Raw genomic sequence first — 22532 nt, 5'->3', positions numbered from 1 at the left:
TTTCACACCTTACCATAGCTTCATACTTATATAAAATACAGCAATTTGCATTGATTTCTCAGAATATTCCTATACACTTGAGACTTAAATTTGTTACTGCCTGTTAAGCAGCCTTATTCTCCCAGCAACTAAATAAAACATTTTCAAAGTTGAATTTATTCCCTGCCTGCTTACTGTGTCAAAATGTTTTTGATGCAAAACGCTCCTTTATCATCCGTGTCAATTGCCAAATCGTATCAGCTCTTTCATATCAAATCTCTTCTTTTTTATTCCCAGTTCTACTGTCCTAGTTTAGGTTCTCATTACCTTAATTCAATTCAAATCAGCAATCATCTATTATTTACTGTGTGGTAGGAGCTGTGCAAGGCACTAGAGACATTGAGATGAAAAAAAGTACTTGTACTTTTATGCGGTCTTTTGTGAGAGAGTAAGTACAAAAGTAATTATAAAAGTGTTTTCAATATAATTCAAAACTTATGAGTGCTAAGTGAGCACATACTTGGGGACACCAGTTTCATAATACAAGGTTTTTCTCACACTCAGAACTAATGACATTTCTAGCCAGATGATTTGTTTTCTGTAGAGGATCTGTTTAATATATGTAGCACATTATTTCAGCATCCCTGACCCCTATTTACTACATGCCCGTAGCACCCCACCCCTAGATGTGGCAACCACAAATGTTCCCAGACGTTACCGCATGTCTCCTTGGATGAGGGGAGAGAATTGCCCCCACATATGAATCACAGACCTAACATAACTCCTATTTTCTCGTATAAACTTCAGACCTTTCCAATATATCCTCTTAAATATTCATAACATTCCTTCTCTGAAACCCACTAAAGATGATCCTTTACCTAATAAACAAAGAAAAAACCTCTGAGCATGACTATCCATTCAAGCCAACATACCTTTCCGGTCCCGACATCTTCAGTCAATGATTGTGTTAGTTCTAGATTTTTATTTTTTTCTAAGTGTGCCCCCAACTCTCCACAGGTCCTGTGCCTTCCACTGATATGCTATGCCATGGTGACACTGAATAAGTTCTTTTACTTTTCAATTGTTCATATCTTTACTTTTACTACAGAAATCAGAATAATAATTTCATAAGAGGTTGTAAAGATCAAAAGAAGTAATGCAAGTAAAGATAGTAATAAATGTCAATAAATTATAGTTTACATTCTGATCCCTGACTTATCAACTGTTGATATTATCCTTTGTGACCTCTCTCATGTGATGTCTTCTTTACCTAACCCCTGCCACTGAAATTAGTAATTTATTTTTCCATATAAATGATAATAACACACCTGCTTTTAATCACTATAATCCCTTTCCATTTCATTTCAGATTCTTATTATGTATATTCTCTATTATTCTACAAGGTCCTCTTAGGTCATTTTTTTGTTAACCTTTGCCATATCCTTGTGCCAATCTAAGTGTACTACACAGAATAAATACCGTAATACTTACTAAAATTAGTGCTGTGACAAACCATACTATTGAAAAAGCATTTTTTGAAGTACCAACAGTGTATTAAGCTTATTAGAAACAATGGATTATTCTTGACAATTTCGCAAGACTAATATTTCTTTTACTAATTTACAAGTATATAATCTAAACCTTAGTGAAAAAATTATAAGCTCAAGTCCATATTCCTAATAATTGCAAACCTATCTGTGGTCTGTTTCCCAAATGTGTGATTTTCAGTTACATTGTGTTGTTCCTCAGTATGAAATTTGTATGTTGATGATTGATCCATTTAGAACAACATTGTTCCATAAAATACAATGTGAACCATATATTTAAAATTTAAAATTTTCTAGTAGCCACATTAAAAAAGTATTAAAACAGGTAAAATTATTTTTAATAATATATTTTATTCAACCCAATAGATATAAAATGCTATTTAATATAGAATCTATAAAATTATGAGTAAGATATTTATACTCTTATTTAAAATATATTTTTTTCCATTGCAGTTAAGGGCAATGTTATGAGAAATTTTTATGAATTAATTAAAAGTAGACTTTATTGTATGGCATATCTGAATAATAATTTAATGGTAGCTGATGGAGCTGACATGAGGCATTTCATTCTTTATCCCTACCTTCGATATATAACTGACAGTGGAAAAATAATTACAAACAGAAACAAAAAACAACAAAGAGAGAGATCTTCCATAACATCTCTGAAGCATTGCACAAATGCAAAACCTAAGTATCTCAGACGTCTGTGTATCTGATAAAACAAAAACAAAAACATTTAATTTTGTAACTGCTATTGGAGATTGTTGGTTTGATTGTTATTACTGCAGCTAAACCCAAACATTTGAGGAAAAGGAAGGTGCCATATGAACAGAGAGACTCTACTACCTTGTGTCCTCATTTGTCTCATAAGGACACAAGACAAGGGAATTGTAAGTGAAAAAAGTTCTAGGTAGAGGAAACTGCAGGTAAAAAGACCTGAGAGTAGGTAGGAATTGAAAGTAGAATGTACTGAAGTGTTCTAGTTACTGATGCCATGTAATGAACTTCCCCAAATCTTAGTGGTATAAAAAATAACAATCACTTATTTTGCTCACACATCTTTAATTTAGAAAACATTTAGTGGGGATGACTTATCTCTACTTTATGAGGAATTAATTGTGATGGCTAATTAAGGGCTAGAGCGTTTATGTTCAAGATGACTCACTCACATATGAGAACTCAACGAGGGTCAAGGGCCAGGTGTCCGTTCTTCAATATGTGGGCTTTTTCATGCACTATGTCCGTTTCCTTGCAGTTTGATTGCCTAGTTTTAAGAGTGAATGTTTTAAGACAATTAGGAAAATATTGCATTGCTTTTAATGACTAGCCTTGGAGATCACACAGCATAATTTCTGCTCTAGTCATAATTCTATCCAGATTTTAAGGCAAGAAAACAGATTTTACCTTTTGATTGGGAGAAATGTCAAGTCACCTTATGAAAAAATAAATGAAATTAGAATTTTTTTAAACTTCCAGTTCTGGGATACATGTGTTGAACATGCAGGTTTGTTACGTAGGTATACATGTGCCATTGTGGTTTGCTACACTCATCAACCCGTCATCTAGGTTTTAACCCGGGCATGCATTAGGTATTTGTCCTGATGCTATCCCTCCCCTTGTCCGCCACCTTTCGACAGGCCCTGGTATGTGATATTCCTCTCCCTGTATCCTTGTATTCTCATTGTTACACCTCCCACTTATGAGTGAGAACATGTGGTGTTTAGTTTTCTGTTCCTGTGCTGAAGCCAGTATTGGAAATACAATTTGCAACATGAGAATAAAAAATAATATATGCATGATGAGAACTGAATGCAACAATTATTTGTTAAGTTCTTGCCATAAGCTAGATACCTTTTTAGGTACTAGTATTATAGAAGTAAACAGAAGAGACAAAAGTAAATTTCCTTCATTATAGATTTTTTATTCTAGTGAAATGAGTGGAGAGAAGGTGATAAGATATGAGGTTAGAGTATTGTAGGCCATGTTAAGAAATTTATATTTTGTTGTCAGTATTATAGCTTTTTTTTTTTTTTCAGGGATGTGATGTGGCCTTAATTATATTTTCAAAGTATCACTCTGGCTGCCCTGTGAGGAGAAAACAGAAGGGTTGGGGAATGCAGCATTCAAAGCAAAAGGTGATGAGGTGATGGTGGCTGGGACCACACTGGCACAAGTGGATAAGGCAAGAAGATTCAAGATATATTTTGGTGGCAGATGCAAAATTTAGATTTTTGGATTGGATGTCTACTCTAAAAGTTAGACAATAATTAAGAATGATTTCTAGCTACCATTTTAGTTGGAGAAAGCAGGCAATAAACAAGAAATTTAAGTAAATATGTAATATTAAGTGGTATCAAGATACAACAAATTGAAATCAAGTAGTTAGGGAAGGACTCACTGAGAAGGTGAATAGAATAAAGATCAGAAGGAGATATGGAAGTGAGTGATGCTGTTACATAAGGAAGACATACAAAAAAGGGATACGTCATTTGCAAATGCTTTGAAGCAAAACAATGTCTGGACTGTCCTAGGAACAGTAAGGAAACCAGGTTGGTAGGACCTGGGGACAAGGAGGATGTCTGATCACGAGGGGCCACAATATTCAGGACCATATCATACAGGGGGTCTTACAGGTCCATGGAAGGCCTTTATCTTTTATTTTGAATGAGATAGAAGGTTCTTAATTTGGAGGTGATGCAAAGATAATTTATGTTTAATAAGATCACTTAATTTCCTGTAGTAAGAATTGAATAACGTGGGGAAAGGTTGATAGTACAGAGACCAGTGAAGAGGCGGTTACTGTATTTTAGATAATTTTGAATATTAATTACTTGGATGCTAGCTTGAGTGGAGGAGATGGTAAGAGGTGGATACACCTTAGATTGGGGATATGAAAGAGAGGGGAGTCAGGTATCACCCACATGGGTTTCTTATTTATCTCTACCTTAGGGAGGTTTACACACAATTTGATATTTTCAATTTCCTGCTTTTTATTTGTTCTGAAAATATAATGTAGCTATTTACCGTGGGCGTACCACTCAGATACCTTTTTAGAAAGGAGGGGCACATTCTGCCAGGCACTGCTGAGTTCCTCTTCAGGAAATGTCCTCAGCTAAAGGGACCTGGCTCACTGAGGGTTGTGCCTCTTTCCAAGGACAGCCTGAATCCAGTTTCTGGGCAACATGGCGACACAGATACCCAAATGGCTCACCTTGACTTGGAATAACCCTGAAGGGTCATCCTAACTCCAGACATGTGACCTCTGTCATAATCTTTTACAATAACTAAGGTTTGTTGTAACTATATGACTCTTTAATTTCTCTTTCTGCCCAATACTGCTGTTTACTCCTTAAAAGTGTTTATTCTGAGGACATTCTCCAATAAATCTCCTGATAATAGACCAATCTGTGTCTTACAGAATCAAATTTACAAGAAAAAAAAAACAACCCCATCAAAAAGTAGCAAAGGATATGAACAGACACTTCTCAAAAGAAGACATTCATACAGCCAACAGACACATGAAAAAATGCTCATCATCATTGGCCATCAGAGAAATGCAAATCAAAACCACAATGAGATACCATCTCACACCAATTAGAATGGCAATCATTAAAAAATCAGGAAACAACAGGTGCTGGAGACGCTGTGGAGAAATAGGAACACTTTTACACTGTTGGTGGGACTGTAGACTAGTTCAACCATTGTGGAAAACAGCGTGGCGATTCCTCAAGGATCTAGAACTAGAAATGCCATTTGACCCAGCCATCCCATTACTGGGGATATACCCAAAGGATTATAAGTCATGCTGCTATAAAGACACATGCACACGTATGTTTATTGCGGCATTATTCACAATAGCAAAGACCTGGAATCAACCCAAATGTCCATCAGTGACAGACTGGATTAAGAAGATGTGGCACATATACACCATGGAATACCATGCAGCCATAAAAAAGGATGAGTTCGTGTCCTTTGTAGGGACATGGATGCAGCTGGAAACCATCATTCTCAGCAAACTATTGCAAGAACAGAAAACCAAATGCCGCATGTTCTCACTCATAGGTGGGAATTGAACAATGAGATCACTTGGACACAGGAAGGGGAACATGACACACCGGGTCCTATTGTGGGGAGTGGGGAGGGGGGAGGGATAGAATTAGGAGATATACCTAAATTAAATGACGAGTTAATGAGTGCAGCACACCAACATGGCAGATGTATTCATATGTAACAAACCTGCATGTTGTGCACATGTATCCTAGAACTTAAAGTATAATAAAAAAAAAAAATACAGTGTATTTCCTAGGGAGCCTCCTTATGATGTAAAGTTTGTGGGTTCTGTGAAGTTGACAGTTGTATGGTGTTCTCTGTTATTTTCTGTTTTTCAAGAGGAAATTTCTGAATAGTCGGGATGATTGCTGCCATAGTCTCACTGAATGTGAGAGACATTACAGCATGTTTGTATGCTTATAGGAATCATTGAGTAGAGAAGGAAGAATTGATTCAGGAGACTGATGGGTAGGATTTAGCAAAAAAGTGAAATGATTTCCCCTCACAACCATTTCACTTTTAGGAATTTGGACAATCAATGTTAATAGGAAAAAAAAACAGAGTAAATAAGTTGGATGTAGGTGGGTAGATAAATATGGTGGTAGAAACTAATGAAAATTATGTTTACTTCTATTTTCTTAGTAAACTCAGAAGCAAAATTTTCTCCAGAGAGTGATTGTTGGAAGAATATTTGGAAATTTGAAGGAAAAAAACATAGGAAAAATTATAAGTGTAAGAGAATAAATGGATAAGACAAATACAGTATCATTACCAGGCCACACAACTTTAAAATGTGTAGCTCTGTTTTGCTCCAGCCATATTTAATTTTATAGGTGCTAATGTGCAATAAGTACAGAGTTAGAATTAAATATAATCGTGATTTTTATCATGTAAGTGTAGGAAGCAAGGGAAGAAATGAAGAGTTGAATGTATATGAAATAAAATGATGATAAAGATACACTAGTGATTTAAAGCTGAGGAAAAAAGGCAAGTGATTATAAGGGGAAAGTGAATAGGTATGAAAAAGGTAGTAAGATCAAATATTAGTGGGGTTCTAAACTACTTTCAGAGTCATAGTATTAAACAAAGTGAGCTGGAAAGATTGGAAATGGAGGTCATGGGTATTGTGAAATTGGGGTAATAGAATGGATACCATTATTGTAGTTACAAAGACTAAGGTGTGACCAAAGAAGTGTTTGAGAAGATGTGGAGAATGTGACCTTTTGAATTTGATTCTCTTAACACTTTTCAAGAATGCAGTATGTTGTTGTTAACTATAGTCACCATGTTGTACAATATATCTCTTGAATGTGTTCCTCCTATCTAACTCAAGTTTTGTTTCTTTTGACCAATGTCCCCCTCAAAGCTCCCCACCCAGCCCCTGGTAATCACCATTCTACTGTCTACTTCTGTAAAGTTTAGAGTTTGACTACAGCTTCTAGAGAGTCTGAGTTTTTTAGATTCCTCATATAAGATAATACAGTATTTTCCTTTCTGTGCCTGACTCAACATAATGCATTTCAAGTTCATCCGTGTTGTTTCAAATGGAAGAATTTGCTTCTCTTTCAAAGGTTGCATTGTTTTTAATTGTGTATATAGTGCATTTTCCTTATCCATTCATCCATTGATGGATAGATTGATTCCATATCTTGGCTATTGTGAATAATGCTGCATTGAACATGGGAGTACAGCTACCTCTTTGAGATACTGATTTCATTACCTTTGAATATATACCCAATAATAGGATAGCTGCGTCATATGGTAGTTCTACTTTTACGTTTTTGAGGAACCTTTATACCGGTTTTTCATAAGACTTTTCTTAAGCTGGCCCAACTACATTTCCACACACAGTATACAAGGATTCCCTTTTCTCTACATTCTTGCCAACACTTGTTATCTTTCATCATTTTGATGATCGTCGTTCTAACAGGTGTGTGGTGATATTGTGGACAGGTGTGAGGTACTATCTCATTGTAGACAGATGTGAGGTAGTATCTCATTATAATTTAACTGTGCATTTCCCTGATGATTAGTGAAGCTAAGCATGTTTTCATATGCCTGTTTCTTATTTGTATGTCTTCTTTCGGGAAATACCCACCCAAGTCCTTTGCCCATTTTAAATCAGTTTGGTTGGATTTTTGCTATTGAATTGAGTTCCTTATATACTCTGGATGTTAATCCTTTATCAAATATATGGTTTGCCAATACTTTTTACTATTTCACAGGTTGTCCAGGAAGTGAGTCTTTGATGTGAGATTCAAAACTGGGTGATTTATATGGGAAATAATAAAAGTGGTTTGAAAATAGTAATAAGGACAAGAAGAAAAAATGATTATCTGGACTTATTAGATCCACTGATCTGAGAATGCAAACACCAACCACATAAGAGAACTTATAGGGAGAGCATATGAGATCCCACAGGAGATTCAGGCTTATTTAAAAGGAGGAGAAGAGAATGATCAGAGAAGGGGTTGAGGACAAAGTAAGTGTATTGATGACATATTATATGTTCCAAGGACAAGGGAAAGTTTTTAAGTGTTGGAGAGTGGTGGAAATTATGCTTAAAAGAGGAATTATATAGAGCCTTAAGGAAATTAAAGAGATAAGAAATAACCTGTGACACCCAGGTTTCTTTTGGGAAATGACAAAAGTTGGGAGAAAAGCTTGATGAGATATTCTCACAGAAGATTTTTTGGAGAAGTAGTCATTATCAGACAAAGAGGCGTAGAGGCAGGTAGGCCATTAAAAGAGTGACTTTATTCTGAGGACAAGAAACTCCTGGCCTTTTAATATGATGAGATGATGGTTTCAATGTGTGCCCAGTAAAGATTTGGGGCATGATCATGCACAACACACTGAGTTTCTCTATTCACTTCTACTAGGCATTGATGTCTCAGATACCCGGTTTTCTTCAAGAATAGATGTTTTCTCTTAATTCATCTTTCATAATTACTCCTTTCTGAAATTCATTTAATTTCTCTACATTTCTATTGATTCTTTACCTTTTGATTTGTAGCAACTTTTCATAAGTTTTAATTTTTTTTAAGAGACAGAATCTCACTGTATTGCATAGGCTGGAATGTAATGGCAGGATCATAGCTCATTGCAGCCTTCAACTCCTGGGCTCAAGGGATTCTCCCACCTCAGACTCCCAAGTAGATGTGACTACAGGTGTGCACCACCACACCTAACTGTTATTTTATTTTATTTTATTTTATTTTATTTTATTTTATTTTTTGCAGTGACAGGGTCTTGCTATGTTGCCCAGGCTGGTCTCTAATTCCTGGGCTCAAGTGATTCTCCGACCTCAGCCTCTCAAAGTGCTGGGATTACAGGCATGAGCCACTGTACCCAACCAATAACTTTTTGAATAAAAATTCTTTTTAAGCTATATGTGTTTTAAATTTCTTCCTTCAATTTATGAATAGCATTTTTTTCCTACAGAAAACTGAAAGTTCTCAAAATTGTATTATAATTAAATTTATTAATATGCTTATGTATGGTTTAGATTTTCTATGCTTTATTTCAAAAATACTTTATCTTTTAATTTCATAATTATATTCTATATTTTCCTCTAAAAGTTTCAGGGAATTGTCTTTCACATTTAACCCCTTAGGCTATATGTAATTGATTTTTGTGTGTGATATGAAGTAATGATCCAATTTAACTTATCTGTCACATGAAAAACAGTTTTTTAAGTACCAGCTTTTGAATATTCTTTATATCCCATTATTTTTTCAATGTTACTTTCATAGCTAACATGTCAGATTTGTGAATATGTGAAAATCTGTTTCTGGACTTTCTACTCTGCTCTATCATCAGTCTATATTCCTACTCCAGCACAAATATCCTGCAAATATTTTTCAAGAACTTATAATACATTCTCATATTTGATTGCACAAATCCATGCAACCTCTTCTTCTTCAGTATTGCTTAGCTATTCTTGTTATTTTCCATCTATATAAACTTCTGAATCACTTTGGCAAAATTTATGATAAAAGCTTTTCATAAATTCAATAGAAGAGCCTTGATTTTATAGATTATTTTCTGGGAGCAGAAATAACATATTTAAGGTTCTAAATCTTCCTCTGCATGAACATAATGTGTCTTCATTTACTGAAAGTTTCTCTTATTTGATTAACATAGTATAGCTTTCAACATAAAGTTCTCCGTGCACATATCCGTGTCTCTCTCTGTCTCTGCATGTGTGTATTGTGTTGACTTATTTATATTTTATCTTATGTTGGGAAGTTTATTTTGTTAGTTCTTATCAGTAACATACAGCCCATTATCTTGCTGAGGTACTAATACAAGATATAGATTCTACAGTTATAGATATTTGTATTTAAAACATAATAAAATATAACCCTTTATTCATTAAAAAATGTTCTTACAAGAATATGTCAATTTCAATAAAATGATTAAATGGAAAATAAATATACAATTGCTTTAAAAATTTGCTTTTAGTCACTCTGTAACTTCAGGCAAATCAGGTGTCCAACAGGTGCTTCTCCTCATCTTTAACTGGGAATGAAGCTAAGAACAATTAATAGAATTAATGTGAGAATTGCATGTGCTATGATAGGTTGATAACTTAGATGGCACACAGCAGTGCTAAGTGCTCCCTACTTTTATTTTTATTGCAAAAGCAACACTGACACTTTCTCTTGTCTTCATTATAATTTAATATTCATCTTACATCTAGCAGTCAGGGATTGTTTTAAAAAGGCAGCACTTTGAAACTTTAATCCCTGAGATAAATTTTTAAAATTATAACACCAAGTCACCCTATCTGCTTCTGGTCACCCAAATATCTAAAACTCGAGCCATATTTTGTGAAGTTACTCAGTCTGTAACCAAAGTAATTTTCCCTTTACTTTTGTGAGGCTGAAGCCTCAAAATATGTGATAATTTTTGCAGATTTAAAAATTATGATAGAGGCCGGGTACGGTGGCTCACACCTATAATCCCAGCTACTAGGGAGGCTGAAGCAGGAGAATTGCCTGAAACTGGGAGCCAAGGATTGCAGTGAGCCAAGATTGTGCCTCTGCACTCCAGCCTGGGCAACAGAGAAACTCAGTCGCACAAAAATAAATAAATAAATAAATAAATAATAAAAAATCATGGTTAGAAAATTATCTTTCCACTATAGACAGATTTGCAAATTTTCACCCTAAAAACACTTTGAATATGTGATATATTTTTATTCTCCTGCACACAATCTTTAGTAGTAAACTACTCTCCTAAATGCTTTGTCTCTGTCTTTTTTTCATAGTGTGTTTTCCTTGCTCCATAATAATAAGCTTATCTATGTAATATTTTCCCTTAATAGTAGAAAAACACCACTTAGGAAGAATATTTTAATAATGAATATTTGAGGACATTTTTGGAAAAAAATGTGGAAGAGTTACACAACTTGACACAGATATTCTCACTGTGTGGGGCCAAAAATTTAATCAAGATTGTGAAGAGAGGCCATATGCATTAAGAAAATATGTTACCGTTTTCCTCTTCACATTCTTCCTCTTTCCTGTTGTCTTTTCTGTGCTCTACTCATTGACCTAGTAGACAGATATGAGAAGTGCCTACAAAGCACACTCCTGGGTGTGTTCCCACTGTCCACATCAATCATGTTTAAAGAGTAATAGATCTCTTGTTCTATTGAACACACATCTTCCTCCAATATACCATAGCCTATCTCTTCACAAATTAAAATGAAGTCAAACAAACCTTGGAAAATCTGACATTTTATATTTGGGGACTGATTATCTCATTTTTTCTCAGATATGTAAATTTTCCACTCTTTACTTAGAGCTCCTGCCACAAAAGATTATTTATATTTGTTTGTATTGTGTTATGAAATCACAATCAATTTCTAAGGTGCTAGAACTAAAAGTTTCATGAGCTTCTGTTCTAAAAGATTGAATAGTGGCTCCTTTAGAGTGTTAGGTACTTCTATACTCTTTTTTATGTACATACCTCAGTTAACCTTGGTAATGACAGTGACATGATGTTTGACTTTCGATAAAGATGTGGACCTTTGTGGGGTGAGTTATTCTGGAGCTCCAAGATAACCACACACCTCCAGTGCGTGAAACTATCAAAATTTCAAAGAACAGGAAGTAAGTTTACATAAAGTAGTCTTAATAGACATGATTGTTTGATTGACTCACCTGTGATAATTGGATATAACTCTGAAAGTAAAACTAATCATGATAGTAATAATGTCTAATAAATAAGATGACTTACATCAGTGAGTCTCAGAAAACAAGTGGCACTGATTCCTGGGAGTATTTTGGAAATGTGGTACAACAGGGATTGTCACAATCATTGGGGAATGTTACCAATGAAGGAACAAGGCTGTTCCCTATCCTACAATGCTAAGGACAGTCCTCACAAAGACATATTTCCTGCATCAGTGGTGCTTTTAAGGATGATATCTGTAGATATACATAGGTGGAAAATCCGTTTGAAATTATTTGAATGTATAAGCTAATTCCACTTCACATATAAGCACATAGTACTCTTGCAAAGTTTAATATGCAATAAAATTTCCAGGAATGCATCTGTTATGTAAATCAAGGAAGGATTATAGTGTATTCTTCAAAGTCTTTAGTAAGTGTTGTTTAATATTTCAGAAAATTTTATCCCTGGCTACAATTCTGCCCACAATATTTGAGGAGATAATACAATTGAATCAGTCTGTTTTGTTACTGTTGTATCACGGAGATTCTAAAAGTGATCCCCGTATGAATGTAGGCATCTGACTATGAAGTTTTTGACAAGGCTGAGCATTTCCATATAGAAGTACATTTAAAATTATTTTCATTGTATTACTCTTTCATATTATTTAAGAATATGTTGAAGTCTTCTAAAAATGATGTGTGATAGAGTATCATCTAAGAAAATAGATAGCTCTGTAACTTCAATATGGTACAAGCACAAAATCTGTCAATCTGTCAATAAAGTAAGCAAAGGTTAATCTTATATTTTAAGTATTTCTAAAATGACAAAACACTAAATAAGTAGTTTTGACAACTTGATTATAGACATGTTGTCTATAAGAAACCTACTTTATGTGTAATGACACATATAGATTAAAAGTAAATAAATGGTAAAAAATACATCATGCTAACACTAATATAAGAAAGCAGGAGTAGCTGTGTTGATTTCAGACAGAGCTGACTTCAAAGCAAGGGAAGTTGTCAGGAATAAAGAAGGGGATTACATGACAAATAGGTCAGTTCTCCAAGACAACGTAACAGTCGTTGATGCATATACACCCAAAACAGCACAGTAAACTATGTGAGGCAAAAGCTAATACAACTGCAAGGAGAAATAGATGAATCCACTATCATAGTTGGAGACTTCAACATTCCTCTATCAAAAATGGACAGATTCAGTAGGCAGAAAATTAGTAAGGACAGAGTTAAACTCAACAATGCCATCAATCAACTGGATATAATTGACATCTACAGTCTACTTCACCCAACAACAGCAGAATGTACACATTCTTTTCAAATTCACAAGGAACATACACCAAGATAGACCAAATTTTAAACCACGAAACACTCTTTGACAATTTTAAAAGAAGTCACACAATATCTGCTCTCAGACCATGATATAACTAACTATAAATTAGTAACAGAAAGATGACGGGAACTCCCAAAATAGGTGGAGATTAAACAACACACTGTTAAATAACTCACAGATCAAAGAAGTCAAGAGAAATTTAAAAATATTTTGAACTACATAAAATGAAAACACAACTTATCAGAATTTGTGGAATGCAGTGAAAGCAGGCCGCACAGGGAAGTTTGTAGTATTAAATGCAAATATTTGAAAAGAAGAAAGACCTAAAATCAATTGTCTAAGATTCTGCTTTAGGAAGTTAGAAAAATAAGAGGAAATTAAATCCAAAGTTTGAAGAAGAAATGAAATATAAGAATTAGAGCAGAAAGTGATCACACTGAAAATGGAAAATTAATAGAGAAAATTGATGAAACCAAAGCTGATTTTTTGAAAGCATCAGTAAATCCCACAAGCATGTAGCCAAGCTAACTAAGACAAAAAGAGAGAGGGCACGAACTACTAATATCAGAAATGAAAGACAGGATGTTTCTAGGGACATTTATAATATGACAAATAAATACTGTGAACATTTCTATGACCACAGATTGGTTAGCCTAGATGAAATGAACCAATTCCTTAAAAGACAGAAATTATCAACTATCACACAAGAAGAAATAGATAAGAAATAGATAATCTATATAGGTCTATATAAAAATTTAATCAATAATTAATATTATTTCAAAACAGAAATAATCAGGCCCAAATTGGTGCAGTGGTAAATTCTAACAAACATTTAAGAAAAAAATCATACCAATTTTCTACAGTCTGAATTTTAAAACAACTAAATAATAGCAAATGAAATCAAGTAACGAATAAAACGTATTACACATCATGACCAATTGGAATTTATTCAATGTTTGAAAGGCCAGTTTTCCATGAAACATCAATTAATGTCATTCATAACAAAAATCGGCTGGAGAAAAAAATACATAATCAAATGAATAGACGCAAAAGGCATGTGACACAATATATGTGTTCATGATAAAAGCTTTTATGTAACTAAGCATAGAAGAAATGTTTCTCATCTTAATAGTAGTATCTACAAAAACAAACAAAAAAAAGCTCACACTAACATTATAATCAATGGCGAGAAGATAGATTTCCCACTAAGATTAGGAACAAGGTAAGGATGTCAAGTGAGCAACACTGCTTTTAAATTTTATACTGGAAGTACAAGCTAATGAAATAGACAAAAAGAGAAAATAAAAGGTACACTAATTAAAGAGGAAGAAATAAAACTCTTTGTTCACAGATGATGTGATCATCTATGCAGAAAATGTGAAAAAAAAATTGACAGATAAAACTCCCTGTAAGTGATAAGTAATTGTAGCAAGTTTGAAGGATACAGGATTAACATGTAAAATTTAATTGCCTTCTCAATGAACAAGTGAAACTTGAAATTAAAGACAATGCCAATTATATTAGCACTCCACAAACATAAAATACATATGTATAAATGTAACAAAATGTGTATAAGAGCTATATGAGGAAAACTAAAACACTGATGAATGAAAACAAAGAAAAGCTACATAAATTTAGTGATATTCCTGTTCATAGATAGAAAGACTCAATATTGTCAAGATACCAGTTATTCTCAACTAGACCTATAATTTAATACAATCCCAATCAAAATTTCAGCAATAGATTGTTTGGATATTGACAAACTGATTCTAAAATTTATACAGAGGAGCAAAAGATCCAGAATAGCCAACACAATATTGAAGAAAAAGTTGAAGCACTATCACTACTTAAATTCAGACTTACAGTAAAGCTCAATAAAATACAGTATAGTGTTAGCAAAAAATAGACACATACATTAATGTAACAGAGTGGAGAGCCCCATTTAGACCCACACAAATAGAACGAAATGATCTTTGAGAAAGGAACATATATATATATTTTATATATACATACACTAATATCAGAATATAATATATTATATATTATATAATATATATGCTATATATTATATAATACTATGTATATACATATATTTCTTCTTGTGTGATAGTCGATAATTTCTGTCTTTTAAGGAATTGGTTCATTTCATCTAGGTTAACCAATCTGTGGTCATAGAAATGTTCACAGTATTTATTTGTCATATTGTAAATACTATATATATATATATATATATATATATGAATGGGGAAAAGAGTATTTTCAACCATAGTGCTAGCAAAATAGGACATCCACATGCAAAATAATGAATCTAAACACAGACCTTAAACTTGTCACAAAAATTAACACTAAACGAACCATGAACTTTAATACAAAATGCAAAACTATATAACTCTTTGAAGAAAACCTAGTAGACAACCTAAATAAGCTTGATATAGGGATGATTTTTTTACATGTAACACCAAAGACACATACCATAAAAGAAAAGATTTATGAGCTGGACTTCATTAAAATTCAAATCTTCTACTAAAGGGGCTCTCAAGAAAATGAAAACACATGGCACGGTATGGGAGGAAATATTTGCAGAAGGCATATCTGATAAAAGCTATATTATCCAAAATATAGAAAGAATTATTAAAACTCTACAATAAACAGCAAACAATCCAATTTTTAAAACATGGGCCAAAGACCTTAAAAAACACCTCACCAAAGATATATAGATAGCAAATAAGCACATGAAAAGGTGCTTCACTTTACATGTTATCAGAGAAATGCAAATTAAAATGACAACGAAATACTCCTACACACCAGTGAGAATGATCAGAATCTGTAACAATGACATTAACAAGTACTTGTGAGAAAGTAGAGCAACAGCAACTCTCATTCATTTTCTGGTGGGAACATAGAATCGTACAGGCACTCTACAAAACAGTTTTTCAGTTTCTTATAAAATTAAACAACTCATGCTGTGCTACCCAGCAAACATAATCCTTAGTATTTCTCCAAAAACGTTGAAAATTTATGTGCACACAAACCTAAACACAGATGTTTATAGTCGCTTTATTTACAGTTGCCAAAACTTGGAAGCAACCAAGGTGTTCTTCAGGACGTGAGTAGAAACATAAACTGTGGTACCTCTAGGCAATGGACTATTTTCAGCAGTAAAAAGAAATGAGCTTTCGAGCCATGAAAAAACATGTTAGAAAGATAAAGGCATAATACTAAGTGAAAGAAGCCAATCCAAAAGGGCTATCTACTGTACAATTGCAACCATACGAGATTCTGGAAAAGTCAAAATTTGGAGACAGTAAAAAGTAAACAAACAAACAAACAAAAAACAGTGATTTCCAGGGATCAGAGGGGAGGGAGGGATGAATAAGCAGAACACAGAGAATTTTAATACAGTGAAAATACTCAGTATGATATTACAATGATGGATACATGTTGTTAACACATCTATTTAAACTCATGGAATGTACAAGTCTTAGAGTGAGTCCTCAAGTAAACTATGGCCTGTGAGTGATTAGGGTGTGTCAATGTAGGCTCCTAAATTGTAAAAAGTGCACCACTCTGGTGGAGGATGTTGATAATGGTAGAGGCTATGCATGTGTAGGGGCGAGAGCTATGTGGCAAATACTGTACCTTCCTCTTAATTTGCTGTGAACCTAAAATTGTTCTCTTTTTTTTCTTTTAAAGAAAAAGCATCTATTAACTATTCTTTTTTTTGCAGTGAAGCATTCTACAAATATTCAAAGAAATCATGACATTTCTCACCACTATAGATTACATATAGGCATGTGGTCTTTGTGAGACTTATTTGTTTCCATATGTTAGATATGGATGAATAAACATTGGCTAAAAATCAGATGAGCTAAATTTGTCTCAATTTTAAAAGTGTGTCTCTGATTAAGTAAGCAGAACTCTTTCTCTGAAGCTAAACTTTATGACCTTGTGAAATAAGAACAATAATTCCTTCATTCTTACTCTTCTCACTAGGTTGTAAAGAAGATCTCTTTATGGAACAATACATGTGAAAACAATGTTTGAAATTTCTGTAGGATAAAATAATCCAGAGAAAAATCACTCCAGATAATACTTAGTGTATTTTCTATTTTTGAAATTATTTAAAATAATGAGACATGTAATTATATAAATTATACAAATTAGCTAAAAAAAGAAGTGAAAATGCTGTCACTCACTACCTAATGGTGTTTTAGTAAATGATCTCATATATGATGGTGGTCTCAAAAGATTATAATGTGGTCTTTTTACTATATATTTTCTATGTTTAGGTGTACAAATAACATTGTGCTATAGTTGCCTATAGTATTCAGTAGAGTAACATGCTGTACAGGTTTGTAGCCTGAGAGTAATAGGCTATACCATATAACCTAGGTGTGTCATAGGTTACATCATCTAGGTTTGTGTAAATGCCAGCATGTTTCCACAATGATGAAATTGCCTAATGATGCATTTCTCAGAACATATCCCCATCATTAAGTGATGCATGATTGTGACTATTTTATTTTCCATAATCTCTCAGAGCTGCAACCCACTTTCTATTCTTATTAACAAATATTTCATATTTTATTTTACAGTTTTTCTTCATATTTATCTCACTGTCCACCCAGAAGACAGTTAAACAGCCTTTCTTTATCAAGAAAAAAAGTTTCTTTTTTATTTACCATGCACTTCTGTGAGTTTCATTCTTTCATTTCTAGTAGACCTTTATTCTGGCATTATGTGTTTTAATGTAGGAAATCATTTATTTGATCAACCACTTTCAAGAATATCCTTTCTCTTCCTAATTTTTAAACTGAAATTTTAGTGAGTGGTGAAATTATTAGTTGTTCATGCTTATCTTGCAGTATACCACTCCAAAATTTAAAGTTTTTATTATCAATTTATTCTACAAGTTGCACTGAGCATCCACCATTTGTTAGTCTATGTATGTTTAATCCCTATGGATAAAACCGTGAACAAAACAGAAACAAAAACAAAATCCATGCTCTTATGGGAATGAAGATTTAGTTGTGATGAAAATGCTATAAAGAAGTAAGTAAAATGTATGGTGGACTAATAATGATGAATGCTATGAAGGAAAACAAAGCAGAGAAATTGATTAAAGAGAATCCTGCTGGGGGTCAATCAGGGTGAGAAATTTTTACTTTACATCCTGTGGCCAGAGAAAACATCACTGATATAGTGAGAGAGGAGCATAAACAGGAGGCATTTGCTTTGCAGCTATCTTTAAAAAAAATCCAAACATTTCTAACATAACAGATTGCAAAAGTCTTGTGCTGGAAGCAAGTGTGGCATATTAAAGGAACGGGTAAAATGAATGGCTGAAGCAGGGCAGACAAGGGAGTGTGACGCACAGATGGATGTGGTGATGGAGAGGAAGCAATAAGAGAAGGGTCGGCTTACTTAAGTTCTCATAAATGATATTGAGAAATTTTGCTTTGATTTTCAGGGGTCTGCTAAGTCACTGTGGTGTTGTGAGTGAGAAGTTATGTGATCTGACTTCTATTTTACAATTATTTTGGCTACATCATTAAATCCTACTTAAATCAATAGAAATGGCCATTAGTTAGTACACTGGATTAGTTTGGGTAGAGTTTAATCAGAACTGAGCCCAGGACTCCAGATTATTTTCTAGTTGATCATATCCTATGGTTTTGAACACAGGTGCAACCACTGACTTCCAAGATACAGGGTTCCCTCCCCAAATTTCTCATACCTGTTTGCTCTTGTGAATCTTGAGTGATGTTGCATTCACTTTTAGATGGGATTTCCGAAAGGTTCTTGACCTTCGCTATAGAAATACAGTGATACTAGAATTAGAATATTTATCCAGTATATAACATTTTCTGTTTATCTCTACTTCATGCAATTAGTTGTGAAATACAGGGTAGATTGCGATAACGTTTGGGGTTTTGTGATCTCTATATTTTCAGAAAACTTTTCCCTCTGAACCATCATCATAAACCCAGTATCTATTCCTGGTACTGACATGTTGGTCATATTTAATAATCCTTTTTCTGAGTGACTAAATGAATGCTTGAATAAGTGCATGAATAAGAGAACAAATAAACCAAGGCATTTCCCTTGCCTTCTGTGCCAAATGTCTTCCAGTTGCCCCTCCACGAGTACTCTCTAACTTTCCCTCCTGTGTTCTATATCCTTTGGGGTGGAGGGTAACCTGTATGGATTGTATCCATTTCTAGCTCTGCTCTCTACTCAGACAGTGGAAATTGGAGGGAAGGAGGACACTAAGACAGGAAAGTGAGGCTGGGGTATTTATTGCCCTGATTATATCCTTGACAGGTTATGCTGCACTGGTGTTTCTCTCCATAATGGGTCATTCTTCCTTTGAAAATGTCTGCTGTATAGAACCCTCTTTCTATTCTAATTTCAGTAAACTCTTCTTCCTTAATTTCCTTTTCCTTTTGGGCCTACAGGGCTTGGCTACTCCATGGCTGCTAGCTAAGATTCCTACATACTCCATTGTGGATCCTCTACACTTTAACCTCAAAAATTAGTCTCTTTATTTACAAACCTTCAAAATATCCTAATTTGCTTGTGCCATCTGTCTTCTGTTATGACTGTCACAGATACAAATACAAGTGTTTAAAAGAAGGAGGAGGAGTGGGAATCTTGTCAAACAAAATAATGTTTCACTTGTCTAACTGAACTTATTTTCTAGTTTAATTAGCTGTGACTTCCAATTTAGGACACTCAAAGACTAATGAGATATTAAAGCTTAAAACAACTTAAGAGGTCATCAAATCTGATTCACTAATTTTCTAGATGTGAAAACTGGAATAGAGTTTGTGTTACCAACATTTTCTGCAAAGCTGGGTATTTGGCTGATTCAATCACTACTGTATGGCTCTTGCATTACAACCTTAAATTGTCTTCTTTCTTCCACTTGTGCCCACCATAAACTATACTCAACTTAGCAATCAAAGTGAGATAACTTCTTTGTTCCAGACTTTCCAGTGGTTTCCCAATTCATTCATAGTTAAAACCAAAGCTCTTGGAATCACTACATGATCAAACACCTTACCACCTTTGGGTCTTCAGCCATCCTCTTCTTTCACTTTTTTCTCCCTACATTGGCTATTTGTTCCCTGGTAGTCAAAAAATATTCTTATGTGCGTTAACACTTTTGCACTAGAAAGCTCTCTCAAATAGCTGCGTGGATTACCCTAGTAGTGAAATATCATATTATTAAAAAGGTCTCTGTAACCACTTAACTTAAATTAGAAGCTTTGCCTTCTGTTACATATTCACTCCTTTTGTGCTTTTTTTTTAAATCTATCACATTTGTTATAATCTCATATATTGAATGATGTATTTAATTATTTTAGCTTTTCACCTATTTAAATATAAACTCAGTGAAAGTTAGGAGTTTTGTTTTATTTTTTCTACTTTATTCATTTCCAAATCCTTTATGTCTACAATCTCTGGCACACAGGGCACACTCATAAATATTTGTTCAATAAATAAGTAAAATAATAAATAAAAAGCATAAAGTTTTGTTTATACAATGAGGTAGTCAATATCGATAAACAATTATGTGACCTTGTTGGGATGTTATAAAGATAGGAGGACTCAGAGGGTCTATTTCTAGTCGAATAGGTTTTCTGTTATCAGCAGGATCACTACTATTCTATTATATGACTAGTTTTACTGTATATAACACCAAAGAATGAAAAGAAAATTCCTCATTTTTCCAGAAATTAGGTTTAAAAGAATCAATCCAGCGGAAATATAATCAAGCAAGAGAGTACATAGGTGACATTGTCCAGTAACTTATAAATTATATCTGGACATATTGACAACAGTACAGTTGGAATGTAAATTGATGCTGACTTCCTTGATGCATATATTTCCCACACCTACTATTGAGGCAGGAGAATAGGGTCTGGGGACAGGGAACCTAAGACTGATTCACAGACTTCCTAGAACTGAATAAAAAGGAAAACCCCACCTCTCAACACCCAGGTAACAAAAGGATCAGAGGCTACTCCATATGCAATGTTCCCCACTCCCACCCTTTGTTTTCTGTGTTGTAGATGGAAAAATGAAAGTACCTCTGATTGGTCCTGTCCTGCAACTAATCAGACTAGTCACAGACCAAGTCTTCATATGTAACTCTGTAACTTTACTTCAGCCTATGATTGGTCACCTTATACAACCAATCAGACTGGTTGAAGGTCACTACTTCATTTACATAGGGTGTAAACAAAGTAACCAATGGTAAACCACTAGAGGGTATTTAAACCCCAGAAAAACTCTGTAACCAGTACTCTTGAGTAGCTGCTTGAGCCCTTTCGTAGTTTGTGTAGTTTCATTTCAATAAATTTGTGCTTTTCTCTTACTGCTTTGTTTGTGAGTTTTGTTCAATTCTTTGTTCAAAATACCAAGATCCTAGACACCCGCCACCAAAAACACTATTATGTGAATCCAATTAGAGTATAAAGCCTGTATTACAGCGAGATAATAGGGAAAATAAACACATTTTGTTCTTCAGGAGAAAAATTCAGAAGTTCATTTTTAATTTTTTATTACAGTCAGAGATTTGTAGTACTACTAAGTGTATTTCATAGATCAGGCTGTTAAAAACCAGCATTCTGCCTCCTAAAGGTATACTTCATGGAACTTAAGGAACAAGTAACTATTATATTTTGTGTAAAGTGGAATATTCTAGAATTCATATACATTTTTCATTGTGCCCTTTAAAGTAGATGTTGGAAAACAATCTATTCTAAAAGTATTGTCAAATTCTCCTTTTCAAAGAATCTGGATTTGTCAAGTTTTTAGAATTTCATTAAAAAGTACATGCTGCTTTTTATTTTCTTGTGTAACTCTTCAACAGAATCTTGGAATTTTAGGAAGTGTTTCCTTTCAACTTTTTGTTTTCAGGTAATTTTAGACTTACAGAAAAGTTGCTAGAAAAGCCTGTAATCCCAGCACTTTGGGAGGCTGAGGCAGGTGGATCACGAGGTCGGGAGATGGAGACCATCCTGGTTAACATGGTGAAACCTCATCTCTACTAAAAAGACAAAAAAATTAGCCGGGCGTGGTGCTGGGCACCTGCAGTCTCAGCTACACAGGAGGCTGAGGTGGGAGAATGGTGTGAACCTGGGAGGCAGAGCTTATAGTAAGCTGAGATCATGCCACTGCACTCCAGCCTGGGTGACAGAGCGCGACTCCATCTCAAAACAAAACCAAAAAAAGTTGCTAGAAAAGGAAAAATAATTATGTATACTTTCAACTATTTTCCCCCCAAAATAATTACCATATTTGCTTTTGTTTTACCTTTCTCTTTTTCCTCCCTCAATCTGTGTACATATGTATGTACACACGTGCACACACACACATACTATACATAAACATACACATTATTTTCTGAATCTA

Source organism: Macaca nemestrina, chromosome 1, assembly GCF_043159975.1.
Source record: "Macaca nemestrina isolate mMacNem1 chromosome 1, mMacNem.hap1, whole genome shotgun sequence".
NCBI classification, from domain to species: domain Eukaryota; kingdom Metazoa; phylum Chordata; class Mammalia; order Primates; family Cercopithecidae; genus Macaca; species Macaca nemestrina.
The sequence above is the reverse complement of the archived record's forward strand: the minus strand, read 5'-3'. Positions refer to the sequence as shown.